Below are 14649 nucleotides of genomic sequence, written 5' to 3'. Positions count from 1 at the left end.
ACCTCGATTCATTCCTCTCGGAAGTATGCCGAGTAACGTAATAGTGGCGGAAAGAAAAGAAAATTTAACAAGCAAGCATTCAGTTAATTTATTCCAGACAGTCGGTGTATGTAATTCGATTGTAAAACGAATCCGTCTTCAGGTAACGAGTATCGTTATTTCTAACGAGAAAGTGGAGGACGAGCTTTTGCATGCTTCTGCCATCTAGCGCCGCTCTCCTCAACTTGGACGCCAACATCAATTAGGACGTGTGGATTTACCAGTTGCAGCAAACCGAAACTTCTGGAATCTGAAGGAACATAACAAATAGCCTGTGAAAATAATGTTATAAGTATGCGGAATTTAAATTGATAACAAACCGTCAAATACTGAGGCCATTCATCTCTCGAGTACGTCGTCATCAATTCTTCACTTTTGATCAATGCTGCTTCTCAAACCCTAAAATAGATTCAATCCAACAAATACGAAGGATAAACTAATCCCAGAGTAACTCAGACTGTGTAACCAATAAAAATTGTTCAAGGTTTCGTCCGACGGTGATTCTCGCGTTCAAGCTTTTCGCTTGCAATCGATACTGAATACTGAAACAAGGAAACAAAATTCAGCCAAACGAGAATCCGTCTGGATTAGTTGACTGATCAAAAAGCTGAAGCAGATACACAATAAAGTAGGCACTAATTGGCCTTCTTTTCTTAGGGTTGTCGGCAGGGTTCGGTACCTTAAGTCCCAGCCGGCAGTTGGTAGGCAGAAATCGTATGATATTTTATTCGCTCCTTTATCCCCTAGATCGCGGAGAGAACAGTTGGAGACATAAATTAACCACAAAAGGCATTATCAACCTATATTGCCATAATTTATGGCTACTAATTAAAGGGTTTAAGGAGGATCGTGGGGCTGATTTGCACCCCGCCGAGTGGAGTGAGCAAAGTTTAAACGACAAGGGCTCATTAAGATATGAACTGAGCCCAAGGAACGGTCCCTGTGAGCTCCTTCACTGCGCCTTCGCTCCGGTTCCCGTCTCGCTCTGCTAACGAAACTAACAAAATTTTACTAAATTAACCAAATTGAAATGAAAAAGGAAGAGAGTCAAAGAAAGGATAGAAAACAGGAAATAAAAACTTGATCATGGCTTGGAGATATTCCGGAAGAATATAATAACACCAGCATCGAATTGTCGGATCATTTATATACTTTTGAAAGGTGTGTACATACTGTGTCAGAATCATACTCGAGCTTCTTTGTGCCCACATCAAAGAAAGATAAACATGAATTCAAGTTCTGTTGGGCCAATCTGGCGATTTGAAACCCAGTATATAAAGTTGTGGAAAAAATTTTTCGGATTAGGTTCCAAGAATTTTGCGACTTGAGGCAAACACTGACTCGGTATATAATCGTTGTGAAATAATGAATACGTAATTTTTCCGCCCAATGCCAGTTTTTTTTTTTTTTTTTTTTAAATAACCCCCCTCCCCTTTTACCGCTTGCCGGTTTATATCCGAGCACCTCCCCACCTCTCTCACTCTGACTTGTACGACAGTTGTACACCGAAATATATCATCGCCCGATATCACTGTAGTTTTGTTATAGCGGACTCAACGTGCCGATCTCGCTTATATATCTTCTACGACAAAGTAAGTCCTGACCATATTTACCAAATAACTGCATCCTTTAATTCTACTTGTATTGAATAAATCATTGATTATCTATCAATATATGTATGTGATAAGACAAATTTATGTTACGAAGCAAATGGCCTTTATCTGGAATATCATTTGTTTTTGAAATATTAAAAAAAGATTTTCTTTATCCCAAAAGAGTGCTGCATACTCTGGTTCAACGCGGAATAAACAAACTGTTTTTTTGCGCCTTGTATGAAGATTATTGTTTTTATTACCTTTGACGAGCACTCCCCAATTTTTTTACAAACAAGAATTTTTAATGTTCTGGGTCAGGTACTATAATACATTGAATGTTTTCGAGCGACCTTTGAATATTCATATTGAAGCTTGATCTTTTTTACAACAGTTTGACATAATTATGGAACAAAATTACAAATGATACACATAAAAATACTTGATAATATACAGTTACTGGCATACTCAATTTACGGATAATTTAATTAAAAATAAGTTTTTCACCTGAATTCTTTTGAATTTTTGATAATTTTTGCTTAAGATGATACTAATTAATTTCAAAATGCATACTATTAACACTGACTTATATTCTAAAAGAGTGCAATTTTCGTCGCGAGTTAAGATTTCTGCACGACGATCGTTAAGCTTTTATATTGGTTTTCAGGGATTCCTGCAACAAGTCGATACCATGTCTCATCCCGTCACCATACAACCAAACACCATGTTAACCATCAGTGGCCCAACGATCAACCCGACAACTAATTACTTAAAAACTCTTCTTGGAATTCTCCGATTACTGGAAGTTGTGAGTACTCCAGCATGTATCGATAAATAAATTATTCACTGCGCGGTATAACTTCGCATAGTCAAGTATTTCATCATCCTTGTGAGTCGTGTTCTATAATTTTTTAATAAGACGGAAAACTGCTAAAAAAGTCGGTTCCTGTCTAGCGTTTCACGCGGTTGGCGGTTCTCGATAAGGACACCGCGATAAGTCAGTGAGTTAAAATCTGACCGTTGCGCAAGACGTCTTGCTTGCTATAAGGTTGCTCTAACGTAAATATATTGTGTGCAAATTATTGTAATACCATGCAAAATTTGGTAAGAGTTAGCCCTCTTTTGCTGATTTTCTCTTAACGGTCATACACAAACTGGAGCCTACGGATTTAGTACTTAAACATGGTGGACCAGACTTCGGTACATCATATACGGCGACGGCATAAGTTTTTGAGCAATTCTTAGGCCATGGCTGCCCATACTCGTACATGAACTCACCTGCAGTTTACGCGCTCAATTTCAGGTGCTGGGCATCGTCTGCGTTGGGATCATTGGATACGCTCAGAATACAATTGGCAATATAATTGATGACGTTTACGCCGAACTGCAAATACCTGGCGGTGCACTTAACTACTATTTCAACGGTCTCAGTGAAGATTTCCGTGATAGTTTTGGTAGCATTGCCAGCAGTGTCAACCAATATGGGCGCATTGTCAAGGATTTCAAACTAAGTGCTTACGCCGCCAACATTCCCGTCCTGGGGATTGTGACTAGTTTCATAGTGACAAGACCGTACAGCATGTTTTTTTTCCTCATGACGACAACATTCATGGTCGCATCTTTCATTCTTCTAGTATCATGAATCGCGTCCTTTTCAATCAACTTGATAATATCATAGGGTGACTACGTAAGTTCATCCAAGATGGAATTAACGGAATCCATTTGTGGTCCTCATTACGTGAAATTATTCCACTGCACAGTGAAACTTCACACACCAGCATTGATCCTATAATTTCCAGTTGCAAGACGTACTCTACCATGTGATCGGATTCGTATTGCTCCTGGCAGCATCAATTAGCATTCTCATAGAAACTATCTTAAACAGTTCCAATCGAGTTGTAGAATTGGTTTTTTCCTCGAAGAATGCCGTAATTACAGCATCGGTGAGTTTACTTAAAATAAACAATTAATACCATGATAACGGTGGATGATTATACAGTCGACTCTGAGACATGCAATTACTTCCTCACAAGTGTCTCTATTCTTGCACCATACACTCAAAGTGTTACTTGCAGATGTCTGCTAAAATGAGAAAATGAAACTCTTGGAAACAACCAATATTTAATTTTTTTAGGTTATAGGAATGGTCAATGCGTTATTGTACTTTTTGCTTAAAGAAACTCATACTTAAGACAGTTACATTTACATTACCAAAGTTGTAAGGAATGCAGAACAGCAACTATCAGGCGCAAGCAAAGACTCTTGTATCATGATCGTTCCCATCGTATGATAAATGTGCAACAACGAAAAAAAAAAAAACTAACGAACGTCGAAGTATGCTGTAACGGATCTGCCAGGATCCAAAATTTTTAGGCTGAATCCCTAATCTCAACCATACGGTTAATTATCTAACAAAATTAATCAGGTGAAAATGTAACTTACTTTTAAAACAAATTGACTAACATACTATTTCTAATTTAATATTGTATTCATATCATACACGTAGAGCCAACAGTTTATCACTAATGTATTATCTTGATAATGGTAACCCTCAATCGAAAATTCATGTATCGATGGATCTAACACAAATAAATGGGCATTAGCCAAACTCACGGGTAATAGAAAAACAGCAACTCGAAGTTGTGTGGCAAAACAGACTGCGAAGTTTCCTTTCTCTGGAAACACGCATGTGACGCAATAATAAAATTTTCGGTATTCAAGATATCATAGAAGCACAAGCACGAACACCTTCGGTCAGTTGCGTCCGAACGAGTCGAATTAGATCTCAAAATTCTCTTTACACGGGCTTCAAACGCTTCGTTTATAAACATTAAATTTCATTATTCTTTCAATTTGCCAGTACAATTCTATTTTGATTTATATTTGTTAATCTGGCACTGAGCCTTTCCTTTTTCAATCATTTACATGTCTATCCACAAAATAAGTGAAAACTGCTTCACTATTAATATCAAATCGATCGCTCTCTTTATTTGATCTAGCTAGCCTCAATCTCTCTTCAATAGAATGAATGACGGAGGATTCTTCGGTATCAACCAGTAGTAATCTGTGTCAACCTTCTCCCAGTCCTAAGCTACGATCACGAAAAGCGGGCGAAAAAAGAGACAGAATATTCTTCGGAACAAGCCCAAACAACTGGAACCTTTACTGTCAACCGACGCTTTAGTATCACGCGTTATACTTTTTTAAAATACGGTTTTTTCTTATTCAAAATTTTTTTCCTCTCCTTCATTCGCCTTCAAGCGGTGACTAAATGTATTAAAAATATATCGCATCCAAGTTCGTTTAATTAAAGGATCCACATGTACGCTGCGTTCTCGCACACAGTCACATACCGGTTGGTTTTAATAATGCACGGAGATCGCAGGGTACGAGTGCGTATGAATTAATTCGCATGCAAGGTTTATTATTTATATATATGTATATGATATGAAAGTTTGCTCGAACAAAAGACCGTCCGCTTACTTCTCGATTAATTAATATTTTTTTCATGTTGTTTTTTATTCTTAACCCCCATATAAACTTTCTTTATTTTTTATACAGCAAGGCGTCTGCGCAACTTTGCAGGCTCAGCGACTCGTGACGCGAAGTAAAAATAAAGGGGAACGGTAACTAAATCATCAGGTAAACAAAATAGAGTCTATACGTGTGCGAAATTGGAACAGTCCCTCACTCTTCTCAACGTGTATCATATAAGTATATGTATATGTATGTGTGTATGTGTGTAGATGAACGTATGTACGTGATATATGATAAGAGAGTTTTCGTGCTCGGTGGGCATCGGTCTATGCCATACAACGGAAGTAGCTACCAAGGTTAGCCGTTTTAACGCAAATGGAAACAACTTATAATTCTAGACTCTATTGCGAGGGTCAGATAAAAATCCAATCTATTCGTACGCTCCGATTGCTCTATATATTGCATACCTACCGACCTCAACAACCCCTTCGTGACGAAGCGTCACCGTAAGAGCAGCGGACAGCTAAAGAAGGACGTAGCAGTTCAGTAAAAATTATATGTCGCTTTGTCCCTGAAATTTGAAAAGGAAGAAATCAGGCTTCACCGTTGATTCGTTACGCGGAATTCGGTTCGAGAATAATCTAGCGGTGTTAGGAGATTCGAAATCAGATATATCATAAGAGTCACGCCTTGCGGTTCGACAGTCTTGCGAGTAGCCGTTTTCGCTTGAATATAGAATGACGGGGGCGTTTGGTTGCACGGGGTTGACGTAGGGCGCCGACCACCCCCGGTTAAGGAGGGGGCTTAGTGTAGGGCGAAACGGGAGCAACCAACATCGTTAACAAGTACTTACGAGGCATTGCCGGGTAGCAGGTAAAGTAGACGAGCCGAAGCTCGCACCTGCGTGCCCCATTAAACCTACTATTAAATATTACCGCAAACTTTTATGGGGTCATAATACACTCAGCAGCTCATTGCTGCGCCGCTGCCTTCGGGTTACCGGGTGGATTCTCGATGCCGTCGGATGCTCCGAAATAGCGACGCAGTCGACTTACTCGCACCTCGCACTTTTCTTACTTCCAGGAATAGAGCTATTCGGCTATGTGTCTATACGCTGTACCGAAACTATGACAACTTCGAGAGTTCAACCGCGGCACTTGGAGCTTCTCGGTATAACACCTCGAGTTTATACGCCGGGAAGGCAGCCTAAGACCGACTTAATATTCTCCGAAGGGTACTCGACGCCATCCGAATTTTATCGCCCCATCTCTTGCTATGCGAAATCAGGAATTGAATATCACTATTGTGAGTATCACACCTGTTTCAATAAATACTCAACTCCTAAGAGTTTAATTCTGAGATGTAATCTCCACACGGTATGGGAATGGCCATAACCGTGTGGCGAAGAAATTGGCAGGATCATTTTTAAAGCGAAACATTGGATTTGGACATTCGGTAGTTTCTGCAGAACGAGACTCCCGAAAGCCGCGAAGACTCCCTGGACATCCATCCATCCACGGAGTCCGTGTCTCTCGGCTCTTGGTTGATGGCTCTCGCCCTCGGTGGTTCGCCCCTCTCTTACCCCTCTCGTTACCGGAGCAGACTCACGTTCGATAAGCCGGCCCCAAGGGTCTATACAAAGGCCTAATTACCCATAAATTTTCTGATTTATGGCGGTCTAGAAATGTAAATATGAAATATGAAAATGAGGAGGAGAGTAATAAAAGTGATGTACCGGGCTCGGCGGGGTCGTTCGCGAAGGCGTCCATCATTGGCGCGACAGGCTTCTTTGTCTGGTGCGCCGCGCGAGGAACCATTTCGCTCTTCTCACCAGGCGACGCGACGCCTCGTCCCCGCCCTCCACCCTCCGCCGCCGCCGCACCAGTTCCAGCCATCGCCTTCCATCCAGTGGACTGGCCTCGAGCTCGCCCGCCGACGGAGAGGTCGGAGTGATGAACGGGCTATGGACTAACTTACTGCCGCCAACGCACCGGAAGATATGTGGATATGTCGCAACAAAGACGCGACCAAACCACCGCCGTGCCTCGGAAGCTCGGGAGAGGACGAATGAGAGAGACGGAAAGGGAGAGAGAGAGAGAATGAATCCGGGAGAAAGGGATGGTGGACTAGCTGGAGGAGTCGCTGATGTCCAAGAACTTCGGAGAGGCGAAGCTTCCGGAAGCTGTTGGTCTTGCTCCGGACCTGACCGCTTTCGGATCAACTTGGTGCCATTCGTCTATTTGCTTTTCTCTCTTCGTTTTCACCCCTGGATCGCAGACTTTGGCCGTCAGTTAGGATCAACTTCAGAGGGGAAATTTATCGGGTCATGTTACATGTGTGTGAGTATGAATTTTTATTGCATATCTTTGAGTGAAACAATAATTGCACGAGATGTGTATCTCAACACTGATTTCTTTGCACCGATGAAATCAATCTCGTACGTTATACGGACATGAAATCGAGATCCATGTTTCAACGCGTTTCGTGTCGACGGCCTGCAGGTCAGCCGAGGTTGCGCATCGTCGTAAATGGCCTGCTCTCAGCAATGCCGTAACTCCGAGAGCCCATGTACTCCGACATGGCGATCTGGAGCACAGTGTACGACGTGTCAGGATGGAGAGGCTGATTTTTGACGACACCGTAAAGACCAAGAGATTCGTCGCCATTGCCGACAGTCACGATCAGCTCATCTTGAAGTTCCTCCTACGGGAATATACAGTTTAATCTCTATGGTACAATTTCAACGAACTGACGTATTGTCACTCTGAAATAAAATTCACGCGTACATCGTTCAGTGTAATGGCGATGTATCCATTCCTCTTCACCTCCGCTTTAACTTCCGACAAAACCGGGTCTATTTCATCGTCTTGGTAATCGTGAAGTTTGTCCAAACTGCAGACCATGACAAAGTACGTCCTAAGGTAGGGACATACAATCGTTGATCACATACACTAACCATCGGTACATCTTTAATTTAAGGTCGAGAGTTCAAGGACAGCACGGGCATATGGGGTGGAGGAGGTTCGTTGGGTATTTAGTACACGTGACTGATTTCGAGTCACCTACCAAATTGGACCACCATTGAATTCGGACACTGGACTGAGTAGGACGTCTGCGGTTGTGTTGGTGACGGTTTCTTGGAGCACGTAAGGTGGATTCTCGCGTAATTGCGGTGTGCCGGGCCTCGTATAAATCGTGATTGTAACTGGTAAACTTGCTGCGAGAGTTACAGCGACGACTGTAATGAAATACTCCGATGCTGGCTTCAGTCCTTTTATCTGGATGACATTAATGGCTCGTGAACGTCACGAGTACAGCTCATTTTGACGTGCGTACTTTACGCCAAAGAAATACTCGACAAGGTACCTATCCTATGCCACGCAAACCTGACTCCTGGACATACTACCGCATAAGTCAAAGCTTAAAAGGAACGCTGACACGAAGAGAAGATTGTTACCCGCACCCGGCATACTTGATATATCTTCTGACCACTAACCTGAGCTGCGTACGTCGTATTTTCTCTTAAAAATTTTACGTCGGCTGACATGCCGCTGTCGCAGCACAACTCTGACACGTAAGAGTCCACGTGTTCGGTCTGGATGCGAAACGATCTAAGAATCCCATTCGTCATGTTCGGATGGCCCCATTCGATGATAAAACTTCGGTCAGTCTTTCTAACCAGGCCCAAAAACGATGGCGGGTCAGGAGCTGGCAATAAAATCGGTCAATGTAAACGGTTCAAATTGTAAGTAAAAAATTTGCATAACCGTGTTTACCTCCTTCGACTGTTAGCACGGTTACATTAGCCGGTAGTCCCAACTCTCCTACGACGCTGCTGAATTGCCGAACCTGAATGTTCATTGGACCGTATTGAACTTGTGTTATAAAATGGCAACTAATTTGTAATTCAAAACTTACCGAGATCAGATAAGTGACGTTTTCTTGCAGGGAATCAATTTCGTGGCACACGAGCGTTCGCCAAACTGTGCAGGATGAAGTCAAGACTCTTTCAACAAAAGTTACATTATTTCCAGTCACGTGAATTTCAGCGGAGTCGATGGGACCGTGCAGGTATTCAGAGGAGCGCCACCTCAGACCCACCATGGTCGGCCCACGCGTATAGGCCACCAACTCTTTTGCTGGATCTGGAACTATCATCTGAGAGTTTATAGAAGACTGTGAAAAATACGCAAACAAAATATGCATCTACCTTTCGGCCTCGTCTGAACGGTAAAATTAAGCATTGTCTGGTCATTCCAAAGGGTATCAGCGAGACTCATATTATTCACGATGATAATTTCAATTTTGAATATGGTGAAACTCGGCAGCATGGTAAAGTTAGCGGTAGTGTCCCGCGTCAGAGCTGAACCCTTCGATGTTTGCAAACTATCGGCATTCCCTTCCTCGAATATACGGTACCGGTAGCCAAGAAGAGGACCATGCTGCAACGAACAATCAACTGGTGGCAACCACGACACCAAAACCCATGTGCTTCCGCTCACAGGAGGATTAAGTGGATCCGATCGTGGTGCGATACCGGGAGCTATGGCAGACAGTCCCTTATCAAATAAAAATCAAGATCCATTGATGGCGTTTTGGAGAATGGCTATTAATATGGATAGATTGATCAGCTTACTTCCGGTCAACGTGCTGACATTCACTGTGGCGAAATTTCCGGTTTCTCCGGTGAATGCTGCGACTGCTACTTCGTAGCTTGCGTATGATTCCAGGAGCGTCAATGTAACAAATGCCTGGTTTCGTTCTATGGTTCGGTTGTCGGTGCAAGCATGCGAGGACTCCTCACAGGCCAAAAGTCGGACGCACTGTGCAAATTGTGACATAGAGTGCTTGGAGTTGTTAGAAGTAAAAAAAGATTCACTTGTTACTTACTCTGAAAGTGACTACAAAGTACTTGACAGCATCGCGTGGGAGACCTGGTGGGTAATTCCAACTCACGGTGACAGTCGATGACGTTACCTCTGTTGGTTTCAGATCCATCACTGCGAGGGCAACTGTGCGGTAAAGAATAAAAACTGTTGAATAACATATCATTACGCAGAAATGATTCTCAATCGCAAAGTCAGTACTTGTTCCCCGAGTCCTGACGGGAATCTCAAGCTTATAGTCGTGATTGTGAAGTCCACCGGTGACCACTTGCTCGATATGGACAACGTAATCTGTGTATGGTCGAAGGGAGGTGAATTTTATCGGAGGATGAGTAACGTTTCCTTCCGCGACAAGAACGTCTTCTTGATTCGGTTCCTTCGTATACAACCAGTACCGATAGTGCAGAGGAAAGCCATGCAGTAGTCGGCAATCGCGGACAGACTCCCAAGTGACCTCGACGGAAGTTGACGTCCTCGATATGACTGTTTGATCACCAGCCGTTGGAGCTACTTCCGGAGCTGACGATAAAATTGATGAAAATTAAAATCACAGTCATGTTCGGTAGTGAACGCAGACTCTATAAAGGATCAGTTCCGCTGCTGATTGCAGACCGGCAATTATTCGTTATTTATAACCCCGTGATTCTGACCGGCGAATGGCGTTGCTGTCTTCGTTTGAGCCCAGGGGCCCAACTCGATCGTAAACGCTGCTACCTTGATGCCGTACTGAGCGTGAGGACGTAATCCCGGCAATCTAACGGTCAATTCAGACGTTTCGATCCGTCCGGCGGAGTCTTTGCAGTCCAAATCCGGACAGGCAAGATACCTCAAACACTGTTGGTCGAAAATTGTGTAACATTTATTTATTAAGTTGGTGGTACACTTCGAATTTTATGACAATCATACCTCATACTCTATAATGTACTTCTTGATTTTTCCAGACTTTTTCCTAGGCTCCCTCCAGTGAACTTCCAACTCCCTTGACGAGATTTGCTTCGTCACAAGATGAAGTACAGCGGACGGTGCTTGATGGATAATTTAAAGTTTTAGAAAGCCTCCGTCATGATGAATAAGTGTACATTGTAATTACCGACCTCCCTGCAATGCTCGAACCGATGCAAAATCCGAGACAGCCGAGGGTCCACGCAATGTAACTGCTTGAATTTGTACAGCATACTTGAAAAAAGGGCTCCGGTTTGGAACGATGATCCTCGCTTCCGTTGTTGTGTTGTATAAGTAACGACGCCAGCCTTCACGAAGATATACGCGGTAATGTATCAAATCGCAGGCAGTGCGGTCTCTTGGTTCGTACTAAAAATTACCCTAATTATTATATCGACCGAGAACAAGAATTTATCGGAAGAAAATAAAGTTCTCAAAGGGCTGATAATTACTTTCCACTCAACCTCGAAGTCATTTTGCGTACTCCACGTCGCTCTAATATCGTACGATGGGGTTTTGGGAACTGTAAAAAGAAAAACAACATATACCTACAATTACCATCTCAGTGGTTATTGTATTATATTAACTACTTCGTGGTTAATTCAACTAAATTCATAATACAAAGTTCCAGGGGTGCTCGACCTTGACAACTAGTGGTCACAGTGGTGAACGGAACTCTGGAATCGTTGCTGTAGTAGCTTCCATCCCTGTCGATAAGGACTATTCGGAGTTTGTATTCAATGCCAGGTCGCAATTCGTCTACAACTCCTGTGACGGGTTGTGTAGAGTGTCGTTGCAACAGAACAGGGGTCCTCGAGGTCCATGAAGAAGTTCTATTGCCCTATAAAAGTGTAACGATCATATCATCCGTAAAGAACACTGAATCACATCCACGCTTGACCTGACCTTCAATTCAACTTGATAAAAGCAAGGATCCCCTGCACCATAAATGCTATCTGGATCTGACGAAAAAGTGTACGTAACCCTGGTAGCTCCCACTTCCGTTATTGTCGGTGGTTCAAGAAGGTAGCTGTACGCTGATAAACAAATCTTTAATGGTCTGATTGTGAGAAAGAAAATCATTTATCTTATAGATAGTAGGTCTTCTATCATTCACCACTTATTATCACTTACTGATGTTGCACAGAGGCGGATAAAATCCTGAGGCACACCCCTTGGCACACATGCCTGTGTAGGCGTCGCAGGAGCTCCCGGGACTGCAGGTACCACAGGAGAATGAACAGTTTGAACCGTACCATCCAGGTTCGCACTCTGCATGAACATTTGTATCAAAACGATTACGAAAAATAGAATAGTGCAAGTAAGTATATACCAACCAATGTCACAGCCAACTCCGGTGTACCCTGGGGCGCATCCACAGCCAATCGTAGGAACGCACAGTACTAATCCCTCGCAGCCGTTTTTTCGTCCTGAACACTGTCCCAAACAGTCATAGCCGAAAGAATTTGGTCCACATCCTGTGGGAGCAGAATAATTGGGTTCATCGAAATGGCGTTTGAAAAGGTTTGACTTGAATTATACTCTTGTTGTGGTTGTTTTTTTTATCGTTGGTAGTTGCCGCATTACTCAAACGAGTAACTAATACTCCGCGTCTTTCGTAATGACTACCTAGCACTTATTTGTCATACTTTCTTTCAAGATACACCAACCTTCTTCGCAGGTATCACCAGTAAAGCCAGGAGGACAAACGCACCGGCCGGAAACAGATTCGCACTTGCCACCGTGTAAGCAATATGGACATGTTCGCGCTACTTCTGAATAGGTAAAAATGGTCTTATCAAGTAAATCTACTATCTGAGAGTAATATTCTTCATAGCAGAATTATTAACCTTCCTTGTCCTGAACCGTTGGAACGTTACATATGAATGGACTCGCTCTATTGAATGAGATTTCTGTCACTGCAATTTCTTCCTCATCTGTAGAATAGTAGCCATCGAAAGCATTGTCAATAGTGATTAAACTTTGAATACTAGGATATAAGAGTCATATAAAAAAATCTACTCGTTCTCGATACCATCTGGATTGCAGCCCATGAGACCGTGGATTGAGATGAGCGCAAAAGGATTTCCTTTCAGGCCTTCAATTACGATTTGAATGTTACCGTTACTGACGTGATCAGAGGATTTGAATACGAATCGTTGAAGTATCCACTTCTTTTTCTGAAAGCAGAAGTTACCTTGAATCATGAGATCATACGAGAGAAGTACGAAAGGCAAGGATGAAACGGAAGCGTACATTTTCCCAGCTATTGCTGAATATTTGCCCCATATATTCATAAGAGCCGTTTGAGAATCTGGCTGAAACTTTAATTCCAGAACCAGGTATGGAATCCATGAACGCAAAGAAGGAAATGCAGACTCTTGGATGTCCACCTAGTGCCAATATTGGACTCTTCAACATCCCGGTTACGCCAATTAGGGACCATAAACGGCCATCTGAAGTAAAAAAAAAATAATTCCAACTATTTTCACGAAAAATCATTCTTTGAAATGCTGGCTATATACCCAGATATAAAACCCAGTCACGTTCAATCTCAGAAGTCGTCACGGCGACGTATTTCACTCGAAGAGGGCTCGAATCTGATTGCGTGAAAAGTGCTGACGATGAGCCGTTGCGCCATAGCTGCAGTTTTCCACCTGCCATGTCCATTTTGAACATGACGTATTCTTCGCCCAGCCACCGCTGCGAAAATGAGCCCAATACACATTAACATGAGAATCTCTAATCCTGACTTGCCAGCTAGGATCAATTGCGGTTACGTGATCGAAACACGGCTTACGATATAAATGTTACCAATGCTGTGACACCTTCGTAACCCGATTCCAGGTCCCAAATCAATTTCATGAATATACTGACGTCCTCTGCCACATTTTAACAAACTACTAGTCTGGTGTGCAAGGTAGAGCATATTGTGGACCACGTCAAGAACGTAGAGTTCCGCATTCGCAATGTCCATATCGGTTAGCAGAAAAACGCGTGCCGTGCCTCGCGTCGACGTCTTTACCGAAAAGTTGAAGCTAGGCCAGAACAACGGCACAAGCTGCGATGTTACAACACCGTTGGTGCGAATATAAACGGATTCTGTGGATAGAAGTAAATTTCATTTTTGCATCGATGTCGGATCTTCAATCCATATCATCGCATGCTGGTTCCTCAGGGTACATCAAAAGTTGAATTACGTAATTACCATGATGCAACCTTAACGGTGGTAAATTAGGATCTGACCCTCCGGTGATTTCCCAACCCTGGGAAGTCCATGGACAGTTTGGCTTCAGTCCTATCTGGCAACTCGGAACCAGCAATCCTATTTCCGGTTCTAGAATAATCATTGGTCCTAAATTTTCAATTCGATCGAGACTAATAACGCGGATTCAACTCAATAAACTCCGAGTTCAAATGTAATTGATCATCACGCATTGTTCAACGTCTGAGATTTTACCAAAAGTAGAACCATTAGGAGCAATGAAGGGCAGCCCTAATGCATCGGTTCTCGAATGACATTCCGCGGAAGCGTAATTTTGCTGAGGATGTCCATTGTTTCTGTATATCGTCGTCACGTCAAATCCTCCGCATACCCAGTAGACTACTTCCAGAGAGTTGATGATTGCAATAAAAATATCGAACAAGGTATGGCATGAATGTATTTAAATAATGATGACTCAAGTTATTAACTAATTAGAGGATCGGAATCC

General features: G+C 42.7%; 1 long non-coding RNA gene across 1 annotated transcript; it reads left to right on the top strand.

Moving 5' to 3' along the window:
- The first annotated feature begins 1579 nt into the window (after positions 1–1579).
- On the top strand, positions 1580–3801 carry LOC124174774. The gene is made up of 5 exons (XR_006869001.1): positions 1580–1631; positions 2299–2439; positions 2935–3318; positions 3431–3574; positions 3766–3801. It is a non-coding gene; the product is annotated as an uncharacterized LOC124174774 (long non-coding RNA).
- The last annotated feature ends 10848 nt before the right edge of the window (positions 3802–14649 follow it).

Source organism: Neodiprion fabricii, chromosome 2 (genome assembly GCF_021155785.1).
Source record: "Neodiprion fabricii isolate iyNeoFabr1 chromosome 2, iyNeoFabr1.1, whole genome shotgun sequence".
In the NCBI taxonomy this organism is placed as follows: Eukaryota; Metazoa; Arthropoda; class Insecta; order Hymenoptera; family Diprionidae; genus Neodiprion; species Neodiprion fabricii.
Note: the sequence above shows the minus strand (reverse complement) of the source record. Positions and strands in the feature narration are given on the sequence as shown.